Source organism: Buteo buteo, chromosome 11 (assembly GCF_964188355.1).
Source record: "Buteo buteo chromosome 11, bButBut1.hap1.1, whole genome shotgun sequence".
NCBI classification, from domain to species: Eukaryota; Metazoa; Chordata; class Aves; order Accipitriformes; family Accipitridae; genus Buteo; species Buteo buteo.
In genome coordinates, this window is record NC_134181.1 from 39,290,810 (window position 1) to 39,317,705 (window position 26,896).

The window sequence follows — 26,896 nt, forward strand, 5'->3', positions numbered from 1 at the left end:
TGGGTTTAGGAATGTAGTGGGTTAGGGTAACAGACCCTGTTTTTTCTGTAAAACAAGAACAGATGATGCCCCTGCCAGTTTAGCAATCACAGATAATACATAGCTCAGGGGAGAAACATAACTCTTTCCAGACCTCTCAGGAACAAGAGAACTAGGAAAGAAAGGTCTTACATGTCAAGTGAACGCACCTACTGCCAAAAATAAAATCTTAAAAGGCCCTCTTCTATTGGCTGCCCCTCTGCCTCAATTTTGGGACTAACTCCTTAAATAAATGAACAAACCACTGCTCCCCCCGCCTCCCCCAAAACCCAACCAAAAAAACAAACTAAAAAGGATGGTGGTATGAAGAGTTAAATTAACCATTGTTGCACGAGACATCAATGAACTTCTGCAGGAAAGATGAGTAGTACAATTGATTCTGGTATCTTCAGTGGCTGTGTACAGAGACTGTTTCTGCAAAAATCTATATTAAGGACACACACTGAGCAGCTCCCTCTACCATAGGTTAAAAGGACTTTTACCTCTCTGCACAAAGAAATATACACAGAGGACCAAAATTTGCTTTCTGCACAGTGGCATTGCATCACATACATCTTGCCTGAGAAAAGCTGGAGACAACCTTACACAGGAGTTACACCGGCCTGTGAAGCACTTTCACCTGTCAATGCCCAGAGGTATGTAACAGTAACAGCCATGCATGGGCCACAGAACACCAAAATGGTAGAGTTCCTCCTCCTCTTTCAGTTTGTCCTGGTTTTGGCTGAGATAGAGTAAATTTTCATTCTAGTAACTAGTACAGTGTTATGTTTTTGATTTAGTATGAGAATAACGTTGATAACACACTGATGTTTTCAGTTGTTGCCAAGTAGTGTTTATATTAACTCAAGAATTTTTCAGCTTCTTGTGCCCAGCCAGCAAGAAGGCTGGAGGGGCACAAGAAGTTGGGAGGGGAAACAGCTAGGACAGCTGACCCAAACTGGCCAAAGGGATATTCCACACCATGTGACATCATGCCCAGTATATAAACTGGTGGGAGGGGTGGATTGCTGCTTGGGAGTTAACTGGGCATCGGTTGGCGAGTAATTACATTGTGCATCACTTATTTTGTATATTCCAATTCTTTTTTTATTATTCTTGTCATTTTATTGTTATTATTATCATTATTATTTTGTTCCTTTCTGTCCTATTAAACTGTTTTTAACTCAACCTATGAGTTTCACTTCCCCCCCCCCCCCCCCCGATTCTCTCTCCCATCCCACTGGGTAAGGGGGGAGTGAGTAAGCAGCTGCATGGTGCTTAGTTGCTGGCTGGGGTTAAACCACAACACAGTTACAAGTCACAAAATGCCATTCTTCTCCCAAAACTGAAAAATAACCACAGGGAGATAAGTTAGATCCATTTTTACAGTAGCAGGCAAGCCTTATGGAAGACAAAGCCACAAAAAAAAAAAAAAAAAAAAAAAAAGCTTTTTTGTCTTTTAAGTTTAAAATTATCCATTAAATTCACACTTGAACACAAGTAGGACCAATTTTTACTTGTTTTCACAAATATCCAGGTTCTGCGAAAATAATAAGCAGCAGCTGCCAAGCATACCAATAATCCTGTTATACATCACTAAGGCAGGGTGGAGGAGTAACATTTTAAAGCCCACTTTCCTCCCTCACAGTAAACTCAGTTAAAGCATGACTCATTCCAGTAAAGGATGTGAACTTTGTGTGGAACAGAATAAAACTTGATCCATGTGGCTTATTCAGGAGGGAGAGCTGGTCTAGGGAATTTACGCAAACAATATACTGAAAATCCAACAATAAACTCACTGTAGAAGTGAGCCTCTGTCTTGGTTTGTACCAAATACCACCCAGCTAAATAACAGCTGTATACAAGGCCTTTAGGCTGCTGAAGAATCGTGGTAATATTATCTTAACAAGTTCAATAAGTTTTATGTCACCCACCCGCTCATGGTATTACCTTGTGATCATGCTCCCAGAATTCCTCAAAAGACTCATTAGATTGTGCAAGACCACAGGAGGTGGGGGGGAAGAAAAAGGTGGTACATGTTCTCTGGAATAGACTTTTGTCTAGATGTTAGAGGTTTCCAGAGCTCCCCAACCATTTAGAAGACACCCTATTAAGTTGATTTGGTAAACAGAGGCTTGAAAGGGAGTTGCTGAAATAAGAATTCTCAGTCACAAACAAAAGAGATTTTTAGATATCTCGAAGTTAGATAACATCTACAACACCTGCAATCCAAATAAATCTCATGATGGAATTTTCAAAATCTCTTTGGTTGAAAGAATGTGGAAGAGAAGACACCATGGTCCCCACCTTGCACTACCCAAACAGGCAAGGAAACACTGACAAGAAAAAGTAAAAATACCCTCCTCACACACAAGATGGATGGTCTTCTGTTTGGCCAGAAGGTTAAGGGACTGTTTTGACTCCAGAAACTAGAATTCTGAGTAGGAAGAAGGATGGGTTTCTCCTTGCATCTATGCACTATTTATGCCATATTAAAAACAAACAAACAAACAAACAAAACCACACCAACAAAACCCCTAACACCGTATAACTTCAGTAGAGGAGTGCAGATATCTGTTTTCCATTCAGCTGTCCCTTGCCCACCTTTGTAACCCAAGAAGCCTGCAAGACATCACTGGCAATTTAACACTGGCATTATCCAAGGAGGAACATCAGTACTGGGCGCTTATGTAGGCTTCATGCCTTTGATCAAGTAAGAGTTCTTTTTCATTCAGGAGTTTGTCATCAAACTACTCTTATCCAAACCAGTTTCTCCTGGTTTGCAGTAACAAGACCATGTTGCTGTGCAGAAATTAAGGCAGGAATATTTCTTTCACTCCCAGTGCTCACTTTCAAAATATATAGTTTGCTCCACTTCTGTTAATGGGGGAGTGAAAGTAGACTAAAATATATTAGCAGAAAGGCTTGCAGTGAATCACAGTATTTTCACTTTCCTCACTTTCTCCTGCTAAAAAGCAGGCTTCACACTTCTACCTTCCATAACACGTTCTGTCTCCTACAGCACACGGAAACCTTTATCTGAAACTGAAGGAAAGGGCAGGTGGAGGACTTGGGCTCAGAAGAGGAGATTTATTCCTGGCTTTGCAACAAGATTCAGTCTACCTTTAAATCACTTTGTCTCCCTAACCATAAAAATGAAAATAACACATCTCAACAAGGAATGAATCTATCAGTGTCACAGAATGCCATGAGATCTGTGCATAGAAAGCTCCACACAGAATTTAAAACTTTATTTCTGTATCCTCCAGGGATCCTTTACACGTTAAAAAAAGCTCAGAAGTAGTTATAATCCCTCTTTTTTTCTATTATTGCTGCATACAGCACTGAAATCCACCTATGGAGATTTTAATTATCTCCAAGGCAGAAGGACCTTCCTGCTTTTACTCTACCATTTTTTCCAACAGAAGCAAAGTATTACCATAGCCAGATACACTATGCAAGTCTTAACACTAATAACAGAGGTAGAGACTTGTATCTCTGTGATTAAAGAGACCACTGTTGCTAGGGAAACTGGGTTATTCAGATCTCCTAAACCCAGCACAATGCTGCACAGGCTGTTCAGGCTCTACCTGGGAGCAAAAAGACTAGAGCAAAGAGAGAGCCAGGAGCTCACCTGCTCGGACACTTTCAGCTGCTCTGGGTGCTGCTGTTGTAGATGGCAAGTGGAGACAGCAGCTGGGCCCAAGCAAGAGCACTTGGTTTCTTAGCCAGTGTCTCAGATAGGGTGAGCATTAAGAGGATTCTTATTCTTCTTTTAGGGCCAGCTAGTAACTCATCAGTAACCAAGCCATCAAAGCCAGAGAAAGATGAAACACAGGAACAACAGACAACTGCTGACAAGGGACAACTAAGGAAAAAGGGTAGGCATACAAAGATGATGGGCTCAAACACATTGTATTGAGACAGCACCAGAAAGAGATACTGAGGACATTACTCTGTGTGTGTCATGCTTCTCTCACCTCACCAGCAGGCTTCCTTTCTCCTCCTCTTTGGGTAACCTGTAAGAGATCCCATCCCATAGAGAAGAGCAGCAGCTGTAACTTAGAGAAACAAGCCCTCTCCGCACCTAAGAGTAGCTATTTCTACCACTGGCCCTCTGACATTCTCTTACAGTACCCCTCTCCTGCACCAAGCACTATCTTCAGGTGCAATGAACTACCTGGGGCTACAAAGGCTCATCATCAATTCACACATTCTGCTAAAAACCTCAAGCATTTACTTCCACCTTTGGTGCTGCCAGCGATGGCCTCCCTGGCCTTGCTTTGCTCCAGCTTTTATGAGTCTGTTCCACCACCCCCCTCCTCAGTTACCACTTCCATCCTCTCACCTCCTTTCTCATATCTGTCCCTTTTTCATTTTCTTTTGGTTTTCTCAAACTTAATATTCCTTTTCTCTATTTTCCTTTTCCTCCCCTCTTCTAAAGTGCTCCTCCCTCACTACCTCAAGTTTCACCTGGCTGGGGGGTAAGGAAGAATCTAACAAATTTACAGTTAGTCACAAATTCACTGGCACTCAGAGACAGCACAGCAACACTGTTCCCTGTCCTGCTGCCTACACCCTTCCTGCTGGGTGCCACATTCATTCTTTGGGAATATGAAATCAAGTCATAGATCTAACTCGAAAGCAGGAAGGGAAAAAGAAATTAACTTCTAAGTAAAAAGAAAGATTAGCTGCGTCTAATCCAGGGCCACACAATGGTTCAAATGCATGTGTCATACTTTTACAGCATCATAACATCCGTAGCTGTTTGAGAGGCTTAATAGCAGCACGCAGAGAAGCTTCCAAGCTAGCTGTGCTCCAGCTAATCCCGCTAAAAGAGCAGTGAAGCCACAGCAGCTCAGACCTGCCTGCCTAAGTAAATACCTAGAATCCTGGAGGGGGAGGGGGAATTGCACCTCATGCCAAAGCCCCACATCACTGTGGCTTCATTGTAAATGGTACCAAGGCTAGCAGAAGTTTGTAATGTGTATACTCACTCCAAAAACATTTCTGCAGCTGCAGAGTAGAAGAGAGCTAAGGCAGTTTGCATCTTCTGACTGTGTGTTTCTGTGCCAGGGAATGTGTGAGGCCATAGTTTGACAATGCATTGTCTTGGCAGCAACAGGGGTTTAAGGTTTCCCCCCACCAAGCCACAAACCATTGCATGGCCCTTTCCCCTCTTAACCCCTTAGTTCTGCAACCCCACAGATGTCTACGGTCCAGAAAAAGAACTCAGCCAGCTCAAAGAAAAATATCTTTAACACTTCCCTTCTAAGCTGGATCAGCTTTCTGATCTAGTTCATGGCACAGAAATCCAAACTGAAGGGATACATGTGTGGTAGTTCAGGGGTGGGTATACTTAAATCTTGTATTGCAACTGAAGACATCGTATCATCATATTAGCAAAACACTGCTTGAGTTTCCTTTAGGCTGAAGCTTAGTCAACTCCTGGGATTTACACATGGCTGGTTTGGGGGTAAGTTACCAAAATGCAACACTTTTTTTTCTTTTTTCTTTTTTTTTACTTTTTTTTCTTTTTTTTGGGGGGGGGGGGGTAACCTTTAAGTTACTAATATGCCTTACTGACCTTAGCTCCAGCTTTTACATACTACTGTTTGCTTGGTGATAAACAATACAGAATCCTGTCATGTCATTTCTTAGCGCTGGCCAGGCTACTTGAAGAAGAATCAGGGATTCGGGCCCAGTGCCTAGCACATGTAGAAGCACATCAGTGTGGATGGGCTGTGAATGCAGTTGCCTAGGGAATACAGCAGCACTTTCTAAAAAAAAATAGAAGAGTTAAACTATGGAAAACTGAGCATCTTGCTTATTTCCTTGACACCTTCTGAATCATCATTTCTAAAACCAGGAAATAGTGCACTCAATACTTTGTACACTTTTGCACAAAATTGAGATCCACAAACAATAATTATGTTGTCTACCTATATCAGAAGCTTGTCCCAGAATGAAAATCAAGTATCAAAAGGAAAAAAAAAAGAGAGCATTTGCCATGTCAAATCCCTATGGCTTTATTCTTCTCAGACTGATGAAGAAAAGGCTCTGCTAGGATGCTAAACAGATTCAAAACAAACTATCTCCTTCATGCTCTGTATCTCTTCTCTACGAAAAGACAGTGTATCTACATGTAAAGATATTTAGTGAAACCTGAAGCCCCCACTCAAATACAAAACCAAATCATTTAGCAACAAAAAGTCCCATTAGTCTGCAAATTCATTCTTTAGCATTAGATGAGCATGAAAACAGAAAGGCAAAAAGTAACAAAAGCTAGCTCCAAGCCTGCCTATGGCCTCAAACTGTATTTCTCCATTCAGCACATGAAGACAATCCAACTACCAGTGCTACTGATAGACTCCTACAAGGCACACCATCTTTCACCATAGAAGAAAAATGCCCACAGAGGATGATCTTGCTTACCACTGCTGAACAAGCTGTTTGGGAGCATGGGTTGCAGAAGTAGAATTGCAGTGAAATACATAACACAGCCCAGCCATAGACCATCAGCACACAAAACCAAGGCAGAGTTAAACAAGCAGTTTCACACAATGCAGCCAAGCTGCAGTTTTCCTTCTGCAGGCAGACATGAAATGGGCTCTGAAAGTGTGCTGTATGTTGACAACTAGCAATGAAACACTCTTTAGGGAATAGGACAAAAGGCGAACAGTACCCCAGGAAGGGAGGTTTCTAAATACATAGCTGGACACTGGAATGACAACTACAGCTTACACAGCAACCAAAAAAGGAGTTCTGTGAAACCAAAACTTCAGCAGATTTCCCTGAAATCACCACATCCATTTCAGGTTTGTATTGTCCCCTCTCCCATTGTAATAGGTCATCTTTCTGCAGCATGTTAAGTGGCTGCAGAAACAAGTATCTGTCACACGTACATTTTACCCAATGTTTAATTTTCTTTTAAGGGTTACGGTGTGTTTGTGTGTGCACATGTGAGTGCACATGTATGCATGCATGTAGTGATTGAGAACTGCATCTTATTTTTCAGACGGAAGGAGAAAGCAATGTACCTTGCATATGGAAGCAGCAAGACAGCTGGTGGTTCTCTCCACCCTCCCTCCCCCGGGGGATCTCAGGCCATAGATGTTAACCAGCCTCCAAAAAACTTCTGTCTCTACCACAGATGAGCTTTATCCTTGTAGCAGACAGCTCCCTTAAGTCTTTAGGAGATGAATTAACTGCAGTCCACTTTTAATCTTTTAGGTGTGTCAAACCCAGATCATTAAACATCTAAAAAAGAAGATCAGAGCTTTTTAATCTGCCCATACATTCCATGAAGAGTTCATGCAGAGACTAGAGGACAGGTCTGATCTGTTTGTAGCAGTCTGTTACTAAGACATGCTGTTGCATTTTGCTCTGATTGGCTTTTTCCTGGGGACAGATTTAACAATCACACAGATCTAATACCCATGCAGAGTGAGGTTCCATGATCCAGCCATGATGTGAAAGCTGGAACTACTGAGACCATTCTCCACCTCAGGAAAGCCTAAGGCATCCTCACACAGGACAGAAAGAACTGCTCACGAAGGCTACTGAGAGATTTGTTATCATGAGAGAAAAAATCAGGAAGCTAACCCGATCATTCAGGAGAGTCCATCTTTTACCAGACAAGACTGCACTGTAGCACGCATATTCCAAAGATTTCCCTTCTACTAGCCAGCACAACTTCCCGCTGCTCATCTTTGCTTCAGACAACTCTGGCTCAGCAACCATGGAGTGCTACATGCTAAGGAGTGTAGACCAAGCTGTCATCCACACATTACATTCAGCCAGGCTTTGACACAGTGCATGCCACAGAGGTCAGCAACGGAAATGTAGCAGAGGTGTAAATTCCCATCTCTCTAAAACGTTTGACACTTGGATCAGTTTCAATCAAACTGAAATACTGGGAGGGAAACACAACCACTGCACACCACAAACTAGACAGAGGAGTCCAACTGATGATAACAGTTGTGATTAGGAGGAAAACAAGTTACACGTTTAGAAGATGTGGCCTTTCAAATATAGGATGTCTCCACAGCAATTTGTAAATTTTAAGATATACTACAAGCACGGTGTATGTCACTAACATTAGGAAAGACAGTTACCCATAGTTACTGCAAAAGGCAAGAATTGAACATTTCTCTATGACAGTTGACAATGCCTATGTCCTACTGGCTGCTACATGCTCTCCAAGGCACTTAAAAAGTTTAATCGCCATCCCTTAGAGCCCTAAACATCAGCAAGTAAACACATGCATATATGAACGAGGTATGTTCCCAGCATGACTGGTTGCAAACATGCTGCCAACAGGTAAAAACAGAGAAATTCAGGTCAGGCCTGAATTACATAGGTACCATCCATTCAAGGAAGAGTGTGAGAATACTTAACTCACAGGGCAGGCCAGGGCCCAAAACAGCGAAACTCCTGTTGCCTTTTTTTTTTTTTACTGTTTCTCCTAAATGTTTATCACTAGGTCATATGGCACAATGTAACACCCCATAACATGGATGAATACCTCTCAGACTCCTGCCTTGCACAGAGCAGAAAGTGAATCTGTTTTCATCCATGGTCTCTATCTTTAGATTCCTCTCCTGTTCTATGTTTTCCCAGGCAGGCTGGAAAGGTTTCCATGTTCAGTTCATGTTGGCAGTCAGGCCACTGGATGTTCTTGGCAAAGTAAATCCCAGAGCAAACTGGGACACCTTTCCAGTTTTCTTTTCCATTCCTTAGTCAGGATTGTGCACCAAGTTTAGTTGTTCTCATTCACTGCAAGTCTAACAGGCAGAAAGCAAATTTTAGGCCTGGTCGTTCAGAATTTAAGACTTTTTTGCAGTATAAAAATACATGGACAGGCAGATACATTCATAAGTATGTGTGGCTTTGCACCAAAGGCACCAGGAGCTTCAGCGCTGACTAAATCAGAGGTGCAAGCTGATTAAAATAGAGAAAAGGTTTCCATGAAAAATAAGGTAAAAAAACCAAAAACAAAACAAAACCAAACAAGTAAACAACCACGAACCACACACAGCTGTAAGGAGAACCACCTAGAAGTCAGACTATTTCCCAACAAAAGCAGGGAATGCATTATGAGAGCTAAATTTTTAGGATTCAAGCAGTCTCCACTCTCTTTGTAGGTTCCTGTCCATGTCTCCCCCCACTGTACCATAACAGGCATGTTTGCAGGGAGCACAGCAAACCACAATAGGAGCTGGCTAAGCTAAAAATAACTGGCAAGAGTGTTATTTCATAACCCAGAGCAGTTCCCTATTCCATTTCACTGATCATCTCCACACAATGCATCAGCATAACAGCACAGAGGTGGGATAGAACAAGTGTGACTGCTCAGGTCAGCACTACTGCTGTGCTCGAACTACAGCCTTCATTTCATTTCTCAAAAACAAACAAACAAAAAAACAACCCCCCCAAAAAACAAACAAACAAACAAAAAAACCCAAACCCTAGTAACAAAGCCTAAAAGGAAACTGCATATACCAACTACATTGGGAGGGCTGCTTCTCTCATACCTAGCATGGCTCTGTCATTTGACAGGTGAATGGATGAAAATTCCAACCATGATCAGCATACTATTTACTATTTTGTTCTTCACAGTTGTCTCAAAGTTTTGCAGCCACTTCAAACAATGTTTGGCAACAGGAATCTCCAGAAAAGATTAGAAAATTAATAGAAACAAAATGGACCAATTGCCACAGCACGATCTGTTAACACAAAACCCCACGATGTATATATTCCATTTCCTGTATTTAACTAGAGCAAACCAAAAATCCTGCCATGCAGAGAGGAAAGTGCCTGTTAAAACAAGAGTTTAACTGAACTGACAGTTTTGTGAGAAAGGAAGGGAGGACCAGCCCTAGGCAGCAGGAGGTATTAAAGTCTATTCAAAAAAACAGTAAACGTGTCTGATAAGAATACTGTTCTGTTTCTAGATCTTCAATCTCTTCCAGGATGAGTTGCTTTGGTTTTTTTTTTTTTCATGATGTTTTGTTTTCTCACTAGTGCAGCTAGGACACTAAGAAGCCAATAAAGCTAGCCACCATTTTCCTGTTTACACTGTAAATCTAGCCACTGACATCTTACTTGTTACACTGTAAAAAATAAGCTATTGATTTACCATCTTGGCCTAGAACAAGCAACCCAAGCTAAATGCCTTGCTAGGCAGATGGTTCTGCCTACACCACTAACAACCTTTTCTGAACACAGCTGCTGCCCAAGCTCAGTGTCTTCCTGTCATCTGGCTGGAGAAGAAAAAACAACAGTTTTGTGTCATTCATAACCATGGCAAGGTAGTTATAGAAACCTTTTCTTTTTTTTTTTTTATTAAAGATGCTGAAGCTAGAACACAGCTCCCTACCAGCATTAATAAACACCATGTACTCCCCATCTCTTTTCCCTTGAAACTACTAGATTACATGAAGGCAGTTGGGGTCACATGCCAAGGTTTGTTCTGGGCTAGTAAGTTCTCACCTGACACAGCATACCACCTTTTTTCCCAAACTGTGTGCTGCTTTTGCAGAATCTCCTTCTAGAAGTAGAAGTCCTCCTCTTATTATTATGATTGTGAAGGATAAATTCAAAAAAACATGATTCAAGAACAAGCAGTACAGTGGTGCCAGTCGGAGTTCTCAGAGAAGCTAAAGAGCAGATGAGAGGAAAGACCTCTCAGTCTGAGCTCATGGTATACTCTATCAGACACCAACAATGCTGTTTTACACTTCAGCACCATTGACTGATTCATTGCTGTTCATATTTTACTAAAATATGGGATAAGAGGGAGCTTATTTCGGTAACACAGATGTGTTACACCACCATTTCATTAAGCTCTGCCATCTCACAGCATGAATGAACCAACAAGTGATTCTGAAGCCATGCCAAGGGGAAGCACTAAAATGCCAAAGAATTTCATCCAAAGGAAAACAGGACCACACCAGTCGCAACTAAGATGCAACACCCTACGTAGATGATGGTGTCCCCCAACAGCCTTCTTCTGTGCCCTAACTTGTTTATACAAAGCAGAGTTCCTGCTCAGACAGTAGCTCTCAAAGCAAATGCTTAGAGTGTTCGTGCCCAGCAAGTCACAAAGTAGTTTCATATGGTAACTTTGCACCAAGGCCAAGAACTGAGCTCTTGTGGCTCCCTAATGCTTCAAGGAGAGCTGTGGATATGCAGAGGCACACAGACACAGGCAGGATCAGAGCCTGGCTCCCTGTGCAAGCAGCTGTGACTGCCACACACACACACTTCAAGGGCACTCAGCAGCTGTAATTCAGATCAGCTGGTGCAGTAGAAGAGGGTAAAGCAGAAAGACTTACCTGTGAGAACAGCTCTCTGTGCTGCAGGCCCTAGAGAAGCCTTTGCACTACTGCTGTACTGGAGATGAGGTAGCTAAGGATTGTCAACAGTGAGAACTCATTCCCAGGCAAGTCACAAAAGAAACAGATTTTCAGGGAGGCTGTCCCCACACCCCACTTTCCTGCACAAGACCTTCTCTTTCCCTAATGGTGAAGGAAGCTTGTTAGGGCAACGCTCTGGACACAAAGTGTCAAGAAACACAAAATGTATACACCAAGTGTGTGTACATACATATATATACGTATACATACACATATATATATATGTGTGTGTGTACACACACACACAGAGTAGAAAATTGACCACTTGTCCCAACTACCTGGGAACAGGATTTGGCTGTGCCAAAATACAGGCTGAACCCAAGGAATCCACACCAGACTCGCATGGAGCAGTCTGCACAGCAGGGTAAGATTTTAAAAGATTAACCAGTACAGCATAGACACTCATATACAGAGCAGACACAGCCAGTGATGATGCTTGCTGCTGTTAACACTTTCATTTCCAAATTCCATTGTTTAATAAAAACAGGTAAAGAGAGAGTCTGAGCAGCTAGTCCAGAGCATAACACAAGCCAGAAGCAGACCTAGAGGATTAGTTTACCCGAGGAGCTAGTTCAAAGCAAGAAACTTTAAAAACAATACAGCAGCAAAAGAAACACTTTCTCCTTTTATTTCCAGCAGCATCCCCCTCCCAAAAGAGCCAGACAACCATTCCCCAACAAGAAGCACTGAAATTCCAGAAGGAGTGATAATCACAGTGGTCTGACACTGGCACCTAAGGTCTGCTTCTGATTTCAAGCCTGAAAAAAATAAATCAATTATTTACCAGAATTACGACCTACTTAGCAGATAATAGCCTGGGATCTCCTCCCTCCCCCCCCTTTACAAGCAACATTTTGCTAGAGAACAAAGCATTAAAAAGGAAAGTGGGAGCTGTAACAGGGGCTGTCTTGCATGAGCTATCAACCACCAACAGTACTGCCACATCAACTGCTCGTGAACAGCCCCGAGCAGTTCCCAGCAGGCAGGTAGTGACTGGAACCAGCTTCCATTGTGTCAGGGACCACTGAGCCGCTCATCCCTTTGCTCACTGCAGCATTCAAACAAGGGGCTTAAAAGCATCTTTAGCTCAGCCAAAGCAATGAGCAAGCCTGAATGCCTGTGACTGGCACCTGAATAGTGGTCATGGAAACCCTGGCTATTAGATGCTCTGCATGAACTGACACTGAAATCTGTATTTTGACAGGAAAAGGAGTCTACAAATCCAAGAACCACTAAGAGAAGTTCTAAGGAGGGCCATCTACAGCTACAAAGAGAAAAACCTCAAATTTTTGAGACAAAATCCAAAATCTTCAAGCCACAGACACAGAGCTTCCAAAAGCCCTTTGTGTGGGTCTAGTGATAACAGAACTTTGTGCCCAAATGCATTACAAGTACACATATGGTCTCAGCATCTTGACCAGACACCTTAGAAAGAACAGAGACCTAAATGATTCTTTGGCCTCATTCAATTAAAGTCAGCAGAGGTGGGGAAATACAAATTTACATCAGTTTGTATTGCACTGGAAGCTCGTTTCACCCCACCTACCCCCAAACAACTGATTTAGGAACGGTGTCAACCTAAATTCCTTATATAGTCCAGAGAAGCAGACAAGAATCTTAGATGGGATAAACTGCTTACTGGAAGGGGATCAATTGCTTGACAACAGAAGAAATCCTCACAGTTATGCTCCCCTCTTCAGAGGCAGGGGATCCAGGCCATGGTTTCTGACTTGACTGGACCATTTTGGAAGGGAAAAGATTAGCCAGGCACAGATACATACTGTGAACTGAGTAAATTGTACGTACAGCTAATCTTTGTGCCAGTAACGGAGCACACACCCAGAAGGATGGCTGCTTTCCTCTATGCAGCACAGCTGTAGCCTGCTGGCTGCTCTAAAGCTTAGCTGCCTCATATCTTCATTCCTTTCATAGGAAATGTATTTATTTATTTTAATCTCTTGTCTATCATATCGTGTTTGTAGGCAGTCAAATATTTTGAGTGAAAACTTTAGAGAAAAACCTAACCCTCTTTAAATGGAATAAACGTACAACCAGAAGCAAGTAAAACACAACAGGGGAAAAATAAAGGAACACTTGTACATCAACACTATATTTAGATACTGCTTTACTAGGACTTTTACAGAAACTTGGAAGGCGTGTTGTGTTGATGCTTGGTCCAGCCCTAAAAAACTTCAAGCAATTTGACACAGCCCTGAAATAGAAGTTCTGACGTTTTAGACTGCAAGCTGCACAGAGCAGATACTGTTCAACAGCACAGTAACTGTTTTCTACAAAACCTCTGCACCCCGCTATGTTTCCTGGATTAATGCTTCACTTTAATTTTCAGCAGCATTTTTAAACAACTACACTGTCTGACAGACTCACGCACTTTGATAGGTTTGAGATAACTGAAGAATTAGTGGGACAAGACAAGATTCCTGTCAATATTACTGGAGCAGAAAGACAGAAATACTAATTGTAAGTTGCTATGTGGTACTAACTATCTGATGTGCCAAGCAGGGTATCCACTCACACAAAGTGGAAAGCTGGTTCCTGCCCCAAGAGTAGGGTCTGGCCAGAATGGAAGACAGACCGAAAAGAAAACCTTAACCTGGGATTTGTTTTACTTCCTCAGGGTGGTGCAAGCCACAGTACAGATTTTTATATAGTTCATAAAATGCACCCACCCAGCATTGCGGGCATATATTTTATTACAAAAGCTGTATGTGGCAATGGAAATCCTGTTCAGAACATAACTACCACAAAACAACCACCACCACCTTCAAGAGGCTCCTTTTCTGTCCCAAATACTCAATTCTCCACCTAAAAACAAAAAAATAGGAAAGAAGGAAGGTAACTTGGGAAGGTGAATTAAAAGGGAAGTACTGGTACAGGGCATGGGGTTGAATTTTTGGGACCACACTGCTACCTCATAAGCTCAAGTAATTAATGAAAATAAGACTTAGACTCAAGCTACTTGAGTAAATTTTAGCCTAGATCCTTGGCCAAGAAGCTTTCAATCAAAAAAGTGTAGACTATAAAAACAGCAGGTGTTAAAGATGCCACAGAGAATGACATCAAGTAGTAATGGAAGAAACACAGTTCACACAAAAGAGATGACAAATATCCTCAGGCACTTTCTTCCTCTTAATAATCACAACCGTTTAAGTTGTTAGTTTCACATCAGCAACACAGGGCTTGTGGACCACAAGTGGCTAGACACAGAAGGAGCTATGGGAAGTGAAACATGCCTCTTCTATCCTAAAATAAAAATGGGCTGGAGGCTCAGCACCAACTGATCATTTTATAAAGGGCAAGCTGCCTTTTAACAGCAGCCTGGTAGAGATGAAAAATGATGGAATAGCCTCATTTTTGTTTATGGGTTTGTTAACAGATGGGAATGAGAGAAGAGAAACAAAACAAACATAACTCATTCCTTTTGCATATTACATTACTCCCGAATGTAACAGCAAAGAATAAAATGTTAAGTTTCATAAGCACCTGCACTGATGATCCATGTGTATTAATGAATTTTAACACAAAGCTTTCATGAAGCTGAAGGCTGAATTCAGTGAGCAAGATGAGAACTTCCTAGGTGAAGCCAGCATACCCTTGTGCCCACCAACTACCTCTCAAAGATTAAAGTATTCAATCCTCAGTTTTATGTCAAGCAGATAGGATCTCTTGCCTTTGTTTAGTATGCCCCTCTTCGACAGGAGCATGAGGATCCGCGCTGTATCCAACTCTATTGCAAGGTTAGGTCCAGTTTCTCCTCTGCCTGTAATTAGCATCTGATGTTGACAAATGGGAGAGGAATAAGGGAAAAAAAGCACAGCTGACCCTTGTCAAAGGGTGGCAGTATGATGGCCTGGACATCACAAACTGGATGTTAACCGAAGGACTTGGTTGTTCAACCTTAGTCACTACCCCTATTCTCTACTAGTCACACTACAGGACTTTACAACTGCCAGCTCCCTCTTCCAAAGCCTGGAGATTTAATCTTAAAGTGAACCTGAAGTTAACTTGAAGTCATGCACACCAGCTATTCTGCCTCAAAGAGGCACAAAGGGTCACAGGAGCAAAGGCAGTGAGAGTCTCAGGACCTGACGTGCTCACACAAGGGACTATTTTAACAGAGTACCACAAAGTATTCCTGCTGCTGTTGTGTCTTCGTTATGAGGATTTGAGCCTAACGTGTAAGCCTCCTTCTATGGCTGCCTCCTTCCCACAGGGAAGGGTGAGCACTGACTGATAGGTCCCTAGCAAAGACCAGACACTATTCCTTTTCTGTAACTGCTTCTTGGAAACCAAGTTCCCCATGGGACCTGGCAAAAAGCCAAGGGTGAAACACAAGATTTAGTAACAGCAGGATCTGCAGCACAGCAGTCTTGCAGCACACAGACTTCTCTAAAGGGATTACTGGCTATCAGCCACTCTCAGAGGGGGCTCTTTACATGAGGCTGGCACTTCTCCCAGCAGAAGGCGTCAGGGGATGACACAGACACTAGGTAACAGAGGCATAACAACCCAGCATGCACTCACTATGGATGAACCCCCTTCAAGAATCAGGGAAAAGCAGTTACTGCAACAGGGGGTCTTGTCAGATGACAGTATTAACTCTACAGCTACTAGCAGTGCACCAAATGGTGCTTAACCCCAGAGCACCCCTTAAACACAGGAGCTTAGGCCCCCCCCTTCTCCACTCCAAGGCAGGCAAATGGCACAAGTGGAACCAGTGCTTACCAGAGACCATCACGCATCTGGGCATCCCATGAACTAGTCTCACAAGAACATTATTGATCAATGCTATTTTTCACCAGGTGCACGTAAACGGCCAGCAGATAATACTGGTACATGGGAGCACAGGCAATCATGCTGTGCCTTATAGTGGAGAATGTGGCATTAAGAAAGCTTGTGCGTTCAAAAGACAGGTGTTTAAAACCCACCTCTCAGCAAAAACTTGGAATGACCATATTGCAAAATGAGCTTCCCTCTGGATATACAATTTCTTATTCAAACCCAGACTCACCTTTCAGGCATATAAACAGTCCAGAATTAAAATGTCCCTCTCTCCCAGTAACAGTATTTTCTCTCTAATCTGCCCTCTAGATAGGACAGGCTTGCCTCTCCCTGTTGCTTCTCTCTGGCCAGAATGTAAAGCTTCTTCTCGCCTGGTATCTTCCAAGACCCTCAGACTTCTCTTGCTTAGCCCACAAGGTCTGCCAAGAAGTCAAGGCTGGAAAAGTTTTTGTATGTGAATATTCCTATTTTGCTGTCCCAAGCATTTTTGTAAAACAAGAAGAATGCTACACCCTATAGCTTACAGATGTCAGGATACCTGGCCTACAACACAGCAGGTTGCCCTGTGCAACTTGGTAAGAAACTCTGAAGACGCACATCCAGTAAAGATTCTCACCTCCTTTGAATTCTGTTAATAATCCACTTTTCCTACTGAATGCTGTCCATACGTTACTGAGATCCTAAGAATGCAACAGCGTGGGTCGTGTACACAGCCCTCCACATCTGGAGGCTTGCAAACAATGGGAGGCCAAGGCTGCATCATGTGCCAGGAAGCTTTAGGCACTATGCAATCAGCTCAGCTACTTTTGTGGTTTAGTGCCTAGCCTCAAAACACCACGTTCCCATTTTGAACCTACCAAAAACAGCTCAACTAATAGGCCAAAATCCTGTGTATAAAATATATATTTAAGGGAAGCAAGGGGGGGGTGAGGGGGAGAAGCCATGAATAGAGGCCTTTATGTCAGGAGTTACTCCCCATCTACTAGTTGAGTATTTTAAATCTCTCACTCTCCATTGCCCATGGTTATTGAGTTCAATATAAGGGAAGGAGGGAACCACCTTAGACAAGTCCCTCCTGCTTAGTTGCTTTAAATGGTAACAAGTTCCCATTTAGTTTCACCATGTGTAACTGAAAACTAGCATAATCTACTACTACGGGTACTTGTACTTATTTTATATATTTAATTACTTGCAACACAACATAACAACAGGTCTAGTCAAACCTATTTCCCTGTTCCCAGTGCTAGTCTTTCCCTCTGTTCTCATGTCGGATACAAGAAGTATTATACACAGTGGCATCCAATGCCAAAAACTCTTCCATCCTTTAAATAGCAAAGCCCACGAGAGTGATCCTACAGAGCAAGGCTCTCGATCAGTGATGAAAAGAGCTTGCACATGGAAAAAGGAGTGGTATTTCTTGGGTTGTCATTACTTGCAAGAAATGGAGCACAGACATCCTGCAGAACTGTCAGAAGAAATGGAAGATGGAAGAAAAGGCTTGAAATAGAAGTTACAAAAAAGTAGTTGCTTTAAACAGAAACCCATCAAACAACTTTTTTCTGCACAAGCAAACAATCCCAGTAATTTCTGAATGGTCCTTCAGTATTCCACCTAAAGGGTCAGGAATTCCTAGCTACAGAGATTTTTACTGCATTAGAGGAATTGAAACCTTTTTCCTCCTTACATGGGGAACACATTTAATGTCAGCTGTGTAATAGATTATACGTGCATGCAAGTTAATGCCTCTCCTGGCAGTAGTTAGTGGATGATCCTAGTAACTTAAGAATTATATCAAAATTCCACCACAAAGGATAAAACTAACTTATAGGGAAATAGCTTTGCACTGAGTGAGCTAGAGCTGCAAGGGTAGGAATAAAAATTTAAACTGAGGAGAAAAAGAAGCGTGGAAGAGCTGGTGACAAACAGAGAATTCAATCCAAAGAGACAGGATGGCAAAGAGAAGGTGGCTTCTCTGAGAATGACAGCTGGAGAAAGGAAGTCCTGGCATGCAGGAAATCCAAGGCAAAGAGCACTTTCCATGCCCCCAGGACTGCTGGAAATTAGGAGTATTCCAGTAACTTAAATATGATTGCTTATAACATTACAGCTCTCTGAATGCAATCAGACTGCTCTGGAAACTGGCAAAACCTATCACTACTTCCAGTATCACTTGGGCAGTTCATTATTCATGAGAAGTGGCACAATGAACTTGTACTTCTCTGTATCTTGCATATGTACAAAGTCTGACCAAAAAAAAAAAAAAGTCAGTGATTCACAGCAATCACTGGAAAAGTGTCTAGGAAACTCTTTTGCAAGGTTTGACAGCATGGCACCATGGTTACTAAAACAATACAAGGCACAAAATCCTGCTGTATATCTAATCCCTTTGTGCTTAGCCATCTGGGACAGCAATTTCTTTCATGTAAAAGGGATGAGCCCCAGTATTTTAGAAACATAGCTGACTGTCCAACATCCAAGTTTTTCCATTACTTTTTATTTTTCTAAAATGTACAGATGTGCTAAATTTATTACTTTATTCATTACTATCAGGACGTGTGACAGAAAGACCACAGCTAAGGAGATCACTTGCTCTGCAAGTGAACAGCTAGACTCTAGGAAAAAACAGATTAGTATTCAGCAACGCCTTGACTTCCTCCATAGTATCTACTTATACTCGGAACTTTAAAGTAAAAGTTTAAAAAATATATATTTGGAGATCTTTGAGCAAAAGTCAGTTATTACACGTAACATTAACTCAGCTTTTCTTAGGCTAGCGACTTGCCATAAAGTACATACACAACAAATCAATTTTCATAGCAGGGAGGGTTTGGTAAGTGAATTAGGATAGTCTACGTAGCTAAGGACAAAATTATTCAATTTCATAGAGGGGAAATTCCAAAGCATCATTCAGGAACAGCTTTCTGAGACAAGGAAAATTAGACACCTTTAAGTTACTATAGAAACAAGCAAAGCACACCGCCACACACAACAGCAGAATTTCAGAATTACATAAATCCAAGACCCCCAAAATCTTACATTCCCATCACCACCAAGCTGCAATATACTTATTTTGCAATCGAGCTCTTCTGGATGCCATGCTTTACTCCTCTTTTACCTTTCCTACTACTAGTCCTGTCATCAAAGCTTCTGCAAGGGCATAGAGAAAAAACTGCATCAGTCACAAATTCATAATGTTTATAGTTTTACCCCTACGCACTCTCCTCAGCTGTGATTTTGTGGATGCCAGTCCCAGCAGTTAGTCTTCAGACAAGTTTGTACAGTAATTGATTTGGCATCTCCTTGAACACTTCTGCATTATTATTTTGAGAGCTTACAAGTAGGAAGGTCATTGTATGAGGGCATCCCTTTCTCATACATACTCCTCTTAAAATCACGCTCTGGAATACAACATCACATCCGCTGTCAAGGTATTGCAACATGAGGAAGCTTAACAAAGACAAATATCAAGCCAGCTCCTGTATATATCCCACCACCATCCCTCTGCTTACATACACAGGCTATTATAAAGACAATCTGGAGTCTCACTGTCTACATTGAGCTGAAACCTGCTATACATGCTTCTACAGAATGACATTTCAATAAATATATAAAATTAAATCTGTAGGATGATGCTCTTTGACCTCCAGCACATATGACCAGACTGCTGGTTCAGCCTGAGTAGTTTCCACCGCTCCAGGAGCTCTGTATTTGCAGTGGGAAGGCAGCTGGGTCACTGCCATACCTCAGCAGACCACAAATACAGCTTCAGCCACTTGACACCAATCACAATTATTTGGTGTCTTTTTTTGTTTTCTCCAATCAATCATCCCCTTTAAGTCAAATTCTGGGTTTTCCTGTTGTTAAGAACTGGGATTCACTGCTTCAGCCTGGCTTCCTCTAGGACACATTGGGAGGAGAGATAAGCCCTCCCTTTCAGTCAGTGCTAACCACAGATAAGCAAAGGGGCTTTATTATTTTCCACCTGGTCTCTACCAGCAGAACACAAGCAAGGATAATCTGAAAACTTGACAGGTTGAGGATTGGAAGAAGCAAATGCTTCTTCAGCAAGTCTCAGCTTGCTAACAAGGTTTGAGCAACAGGGCACGTTATTTTAGGCTCAGGAAGTAACCAAATCTTATAATTCCGCAGGAAAGAAAATTAGTTCTCCTCCCTAGCAAAACTGAGGGCAAATAGCTGATGTGCATAACCATTCTTTGGAGAGCAGCACGTACTGGCAAAGCTTTTTAAGCCAGCCTTTAGCCATATTAATTCCCTTTAACACAAAGGAATTTGAAGACCACAGTCTAACAGATGAGGAAGCTGTACCATCTCATCCTTTGCAGGGAGTCATAGGTAGCAACACTTAAAATTGTCAAAGAGAGACTGAGCAAAAAAGAAGAGAGGGAGGATTTAAAACTACATTGTAGTTTTAGTGCTTCAACAAATGCCAGGAAATTCCAAAGTCCTGCCTCTTATTTTGTCCCAAAATACAATGGTATGATTTAAGAAGGGTGTGTGAAAAGTTATTTGGTGCACCTTAACTGCACATGCTATTGCCCACAGGCAGAGAAACTACTCCAAACAGCATGGTAGTGTAAAGTCTTGATTTCTTATCACCTCAAGCTATAATGGAACAGCTGCACTTCTACAATTTGCTTTTGTTTTACATCTTGTACCCATGTCACCCTGCAGATCTTCCTACAGAAAAGCTTGTCCCCTGGAATAAAAAAGAGACAGCATTTTGACAAATACACAAGCCAATTAACTGAATTCCTAAATCCATTTCAGTAACTGTACTTCTCATTCATGCTCATGTACTGCATTCTCCAACGCTTTTAAGTTGTTGCCACATTCCTAAAGACAGCTATCAGCATGGCAATTGCCATTATAAAACTGCAGTTCCATCTTTAGACTTAAAATGAAATAAGGTCTCAGAAATTATATGCAAGAAAACAAGTCTGTACTATCAAACATTTGGAAATTTTTAGTCAAACAGCTAAGACAATGTTTCTGCACTGGAAGAATGTGCTTTGTTCATCAAAATGCTGCCTAGTACTTTATGTAGATTTTTTCTACGCTACCACTTCCAAGCTGGTTTCTCCTGATAAATCAAATCCTACATGGATGTTCACCAGCACCGATCTTCAGCAGATAGTCTACATTTCAGAGACATTTCTAATCTGGACTCCTGAGGTGATCCCTACACATAACGCACTGAAATATTTACTGCAGGCTTAAAAATTTACAGGTCTGGTCTCTCCCTCAGAAACTGGGGGTTTTCCCCAATGAAAAGTTTGAGATATTTGTGGGCCAGGACAAAGAAACACAAAAGAGATTGTTACTAAAAAAAAGAGTCTTGCAATTAATTTGAGAAAGTTCTTTCTACTGAAGCCAGTGGGACTATATGTCAGAACATGTAGTTAGAAGAAACACCAAAAACACTGTTAGAAACACTAAAAAGTCAAATACTCCAGTGCTTTGGAGAATGTGCTCCTTAAGAGACAAGAAAGTAATTTGAAAAATAACCCATTTTAAATCACAACAAGACCAGTCCTTCAGAAACACAAACACACAAAGCAAGATGCTCTCAGTATGTACAAGCAGGCACAGCGAGGATCTGCAGCACATTTGACCTATTTTGATTCTTTATTGTTTCTGTGAAATAAAGCACTTTGATTAAACAAAATATTTGGATTTGCTTATCTATGTCCCCCAACAGTGTGCTTGCTACAAGACTGCCTATCAATTTAGAAAAAAAAAAAAGTTACAGTATTTCAAATAAAATAGAGTGAAGAAACACTTGTAAATAAAATAAGCAGGAAAGTACCCTTCAGTGAGGAAAAGGAGTAACCCTGGGGCAAGTCATTGAAAACCAGTTTAGATTTGACAAGTTACACAGTATGCTCAGGAGTTATACAAGCAGTACACTCTGTGCAGCTTACACAGATAAGGAAGACCACACTACACACACATCAATGGGTAACCTACACCATGCAATTAAATATTTAGGGAAATTAGGGCCTGCACAAAGCTCTGCAGGAACCCTTGCCTCCTTACCCTGACTCTGGAAGAGAAGGTATAGATCAGCCTTTGCACAGACTCTGCCCTGAGTAAGGATAACTTTCATCTTCGTGACAACATTTTCATGGGTATTTGTGGCAGAGGAAGATGTGATGCTCCCGGTGACCAAACCACTCCACACAAGTCTTGTACACTTAGCAAGTAGGAAAAAGTTATGCAGTCCCAAAGACTTATAGGATCAGAGCTCTAATGCTGACTAAACAAACAAATTTACATTATATGCATAGGGACAATACTGGATGCCAAAACATCGGCATATCAATGAATCAAACTGTGTATCTTTTCCTGAAACAAGAGTTTTGAAGGCACTCACACTTCATGAACTGCACAGAAGTAAGGAGAAAAGGCCTTACTGTTGAACCACAAAATATTCTGTGCATTATGATTTAAAAAAAAATTAACACACTCTGTAAGACATTAAAACATTTGATAACACGTGCACAGCAAACTGTAACATCAGAACTACATCTTTCATAGCATATGTAAAGAAGTGTATCTGTCTTGCTTTTAGAACATTATAAAAGCAGATTTCCTAGAGAAGGAGCCTCTCAACATTGCTACAGTAGAGCAAGTAAGACCAGACTGCAACAGCTACCCAAAAGAACACAGATAAGGACATTATGCATGCATAAAAATGGTGTCAGCCACCAACTCGTACATGCATTTGTCTGCAATTATAGCTTATTACGGCTGCAGTCATAACACAGTTATTTAACAAATTCTGAAGACATTAGCCTCCTGGAGAGTATGAAGTAGTTTTTCACCACCAGAAGAACCAGCTGCCTGTGGATTACTGCAGTGATAAAAACCCCTTTCCCTCTACATCACTTTGCAGTGACAGCAAGGGCATCAAGCTGAAGGGACAATGGACAAGCCATGAGTCTGTTTAAGTAGACATCTATGGAGTGTGAGGGCAGCAAAGAGATGGTTCTGAAAACGATTACCCCAGAGGCAACACAGACCAAAAAAGGATGGATGCCAGTTCAAATGAAGAACCTGCCTGATGATAGGTCCATGCATATTCACAGATTACAAAACGCTACAGGAAAAAAAGTGGCAGCATTACATGCTTTATATGCTGCTTCTCTGACCTGTGGAATTAAGAAATTAATGTAGGTATTTCTACAGCCTTAGTTCTGACCACAGCAGAACTGCATTTCCAGAGAGGAGTGGACACCAAAAGGCAGGAAGGAGTGGCTCCTGGCAGAAGAGGTCACAGCTTGCCAGTCCAGCTGGATAGCTATTTGGGAACATCACTCTGCTGTACCAGCATAAGGAGCCTGGCCTCTTGCTCAGAGACAAGTAGTGTTACTAAGGCCCTCCCAAAGCCAATTCATTTAATAGATCACCCTTGTCTCATACCAGTTTTCAGCTTCAGTATGAAGCCTGACCTTGATTAAGCTGTAAGATTGGAATGGCAAAGAAATGCTACAGAAAAGTAAACCGAAAGATGCAGATTTTCTATCAAGCTATTCTATTAATTTTCATTTATAAATCCAGCTTTGCAGCTAAAAGAAGATGCAGTCTCCCACAAAAAGGGTATCCCTAATTAACCATCATCATAAGGGAACATACCGGTTCAGTTGTAACAATTTAGCTTTCAAACGTTCTGGAATCAGACTTAAATAAATGGTGTCATACTCTGTAGACCAACTACTTTTGAGCAAAAAGGAGTTTATTTCTGTTATGTTCACAAGCACAAATCAACACATGAGACATGAACAGGATTTCAGAGCTGGTACTATAGGGCTTTTCTAAATCACTGAGTTTCAGCCAGACAATGCTTCAAATACACAAGGCAGAGCTTTGAAGAACCTTCTTTTTCAGGATTTCATAGGTGTACATGACATATAGATTTTCAAGGTTATAGTACATTCCCAGATACTTCAAACTCATGCAGAAAAACCATACTCCCCAAAACAAATTTATTGGCACCTTCTGGCCAATATTTCAGCAGTTAAAAAAATTAGGAATGTAAAGCGTGCTGGGACTTGAACTCTGGGTGTGGTTACCACTAAACTGAAGGAAAGAAACAAGCCAATGCAAGAACCACCTCATGTTTTGCCAGGGAGATAGAAACAAAACTAAATTAAAAACAGAAACTGTGGTAACAGATACTAAGTGTTATCCTGAGTGGCACTGACTTCAGATGTGCAAAAGTTACGGAATTGACTGTGCACCTGAGGACAGCCAGCCATCATTCTGTTCCTGTTGATTAGTAATTTCTTGGCAGATAATGCATGAAGCTTATCAGCAAGACCAAACACAATAAATTTCAGTTTTGTTTCATCTTCAGAGCTTTCAATGAATGTCTGTCCAAGCAGTAATTTTCTCAAGTTTTATAAACCCAAACTATATTCATGTAATAAGGTGACAGTTTTCTTCTTAAAACACAAGCAGAACATTCTGTGTCACACTTCACACTATCCTTAGCTCACTGCTTTGTAACTGGAGACAGCACACTCTCTGCAGTACCTAAACACAAGGACTATAGAAAGTCTTTCTATTATCAAAGATGATTGCTCCTTCACCCCAGCCTTTACACAAAGAACTTCTCTGCATTCCTATCACAATCAAAAATAGTATTGTCTTCCACACTCCTCTCTACTTCTCACCACCTTCCAGCCTTTCCCATCTAAACAAATATGGAAGAACAAAGTCTGCCTGTACACTGATTTGCAACAGATTCCAAACTCATCCAAGTGGCTGTTAATCAGAGCTGAACTTGCAGCCTCCAAGATGTTTTCTGTCTAGGAAGAAGCAGACTTTCTTGTGTAGAAGAATTTGCAGTGGTGTTGTTCAGAATGTGTAATTAAAAATACATGTTTCTAGGGTGGGTTTCTTATGAAAGGCTCAGAACTACCTTCACTAATCCCTCTGAAGGTGATGAATATTTACAAGTGACAGAGTACCGAGACAATGCACACAACTTTTGAAAAGCAAACCAGATGCCAAAATCCTCCCCTTAAAAAAAAAGAAATAACCCTTGTTCCAGACACACACCACAACCTTGACAAAAGCATTTGTACTCTAAAATCAATCTACAGTTCTTTCACAAACAGATCTGTGTAGCTGGCAGAGGAAATCCCATCTTGCTACACTGGGCAGAAAAGGGCTGAAGATCCAAAGGCTTCATAGTGTGTATATGGCAGAAGGAACCCTTCCTGTTGCTCCTCACCAAAGCAGAAAAAAAATCAGGAATTCTCCCCAGTCCCCAAGGAAACAGCACCAAAGTGTTCATTCCACATACACCCCCTCCCTCCCCTTCCCAGCACCTGTAGCAGGCATAAGTTTCTAAAGCACTGCTGAGCCATCAGCTGTGCCCACCAAACAAGCGGACAGACATCTTTTGTCCCTCTCTCATTTGGCAGCTGCAGGCTAGAGGTGTGGGGGCTGGGAGGAGGGTGTTCTCCCCTAACACACCCAGGGGAGAGCATCAGCAAGCATGGAAAAAAGGACTCAAGAAAACAGGGGAGGCAACGGAGCAAGCACACAGATGCCCATGTATTGACCTCCTCTCCTTCCTTTCAGCTTGCAGTTATTTATTCTGTGGTCTAATTTTTAATGTTGGGGAAATTCCAAGTCCACCTAAGGGTGGAGAATTCAAAAAAGAGAAAGTGAAGCACTGCACAACCTTGCCTGCCTGCAGCCTTTCTGTAATAAGGAGAGGAGAAATGCCTGTCTGACAAAGCACCTTAGTCAGCCACAGTAACCCACAGTTTCCATCAGCCAGCCTTTGGCAAGATCCAGGTGACTAACGACTGGAACAAACCAAAAGTGCCATCAAGCACTATGTGAGCGCTGGCACACTGCCAGAGGATCTCAGTCCTGCCCCACAGCCAGGCAGCCAGCAAGCAGATACGGTAACAGGGCATGCAACAGGCTCCCATACCACAGCCAACAGGTGGATCAGAACAAGTGGCAAGTTAAAAAGCCACAGAAGGGAAGCAGCAGCTGAAGAGGTGAAAGCTCCCAGCGGACCCCTGCTAGAACCCAATGCAGCAAGTTAGGAGGGTGGTGGCAGCAGCGAGTGAATCCAAGCAGCAGGAAAAGCTACAGTTTTCCCCAGAGCCATCGTCCAAGTTCAGTCCTTAAAACATAAGATAAAATGGTAAGCAAAACTAGCATAGTAACTGTGGGAGGGACAACAGGAGAATCAATATAACATGCTCAGATAACATTTACCACATTTAGTGGTAACACACTAAACGCGTGTTCCCTTTTTGAATTTTTTTATGCACCTTCCTCTGGTTCTCTGTGTTCCTCTAGCTAAACAGTCACTATCCCTCTAAAACTTAAGTAAGCAGTGAAACTCAGGCAGGGGCCCATCCTGCAATTTCCAAGCTAAGTACAGAGTTACACTCTACACTGAGAGTTATACTCTATTACTGAGCACAACTCAGGTAATTAACACCAGCTCAGCTTTGACAGCACCTTCTGTTTTTTAATGCTGTCAGCTGGTCCACCAGCTGTTTTCTGCATGTACCCTTGCAAACTTAAGAGGCAGACCAGGCCGGAGAAGTTTGAGCACTAAACTCTTGGATTAATGGGGTTAGATGGGGGCAAATACATAAGTA

The 26,896-nt window shown here is 41.9% G+C and overlaps 1 protein-coding gene across 1 annotated transcript in view; it reads right to left on the bottom strand.

Annotated features, from left to right (window-relative positions):
* The window catches only part of BCR (BCR activator of RhoGEF and GTPase), a 107,524-nt gene that overhangs the window by 55,625 nt on the left and 25,003 nt on the right, over nt 1-26,896 (bottom strand). The gene's annotated exons all lie outside the window — the stretch shown is intronic.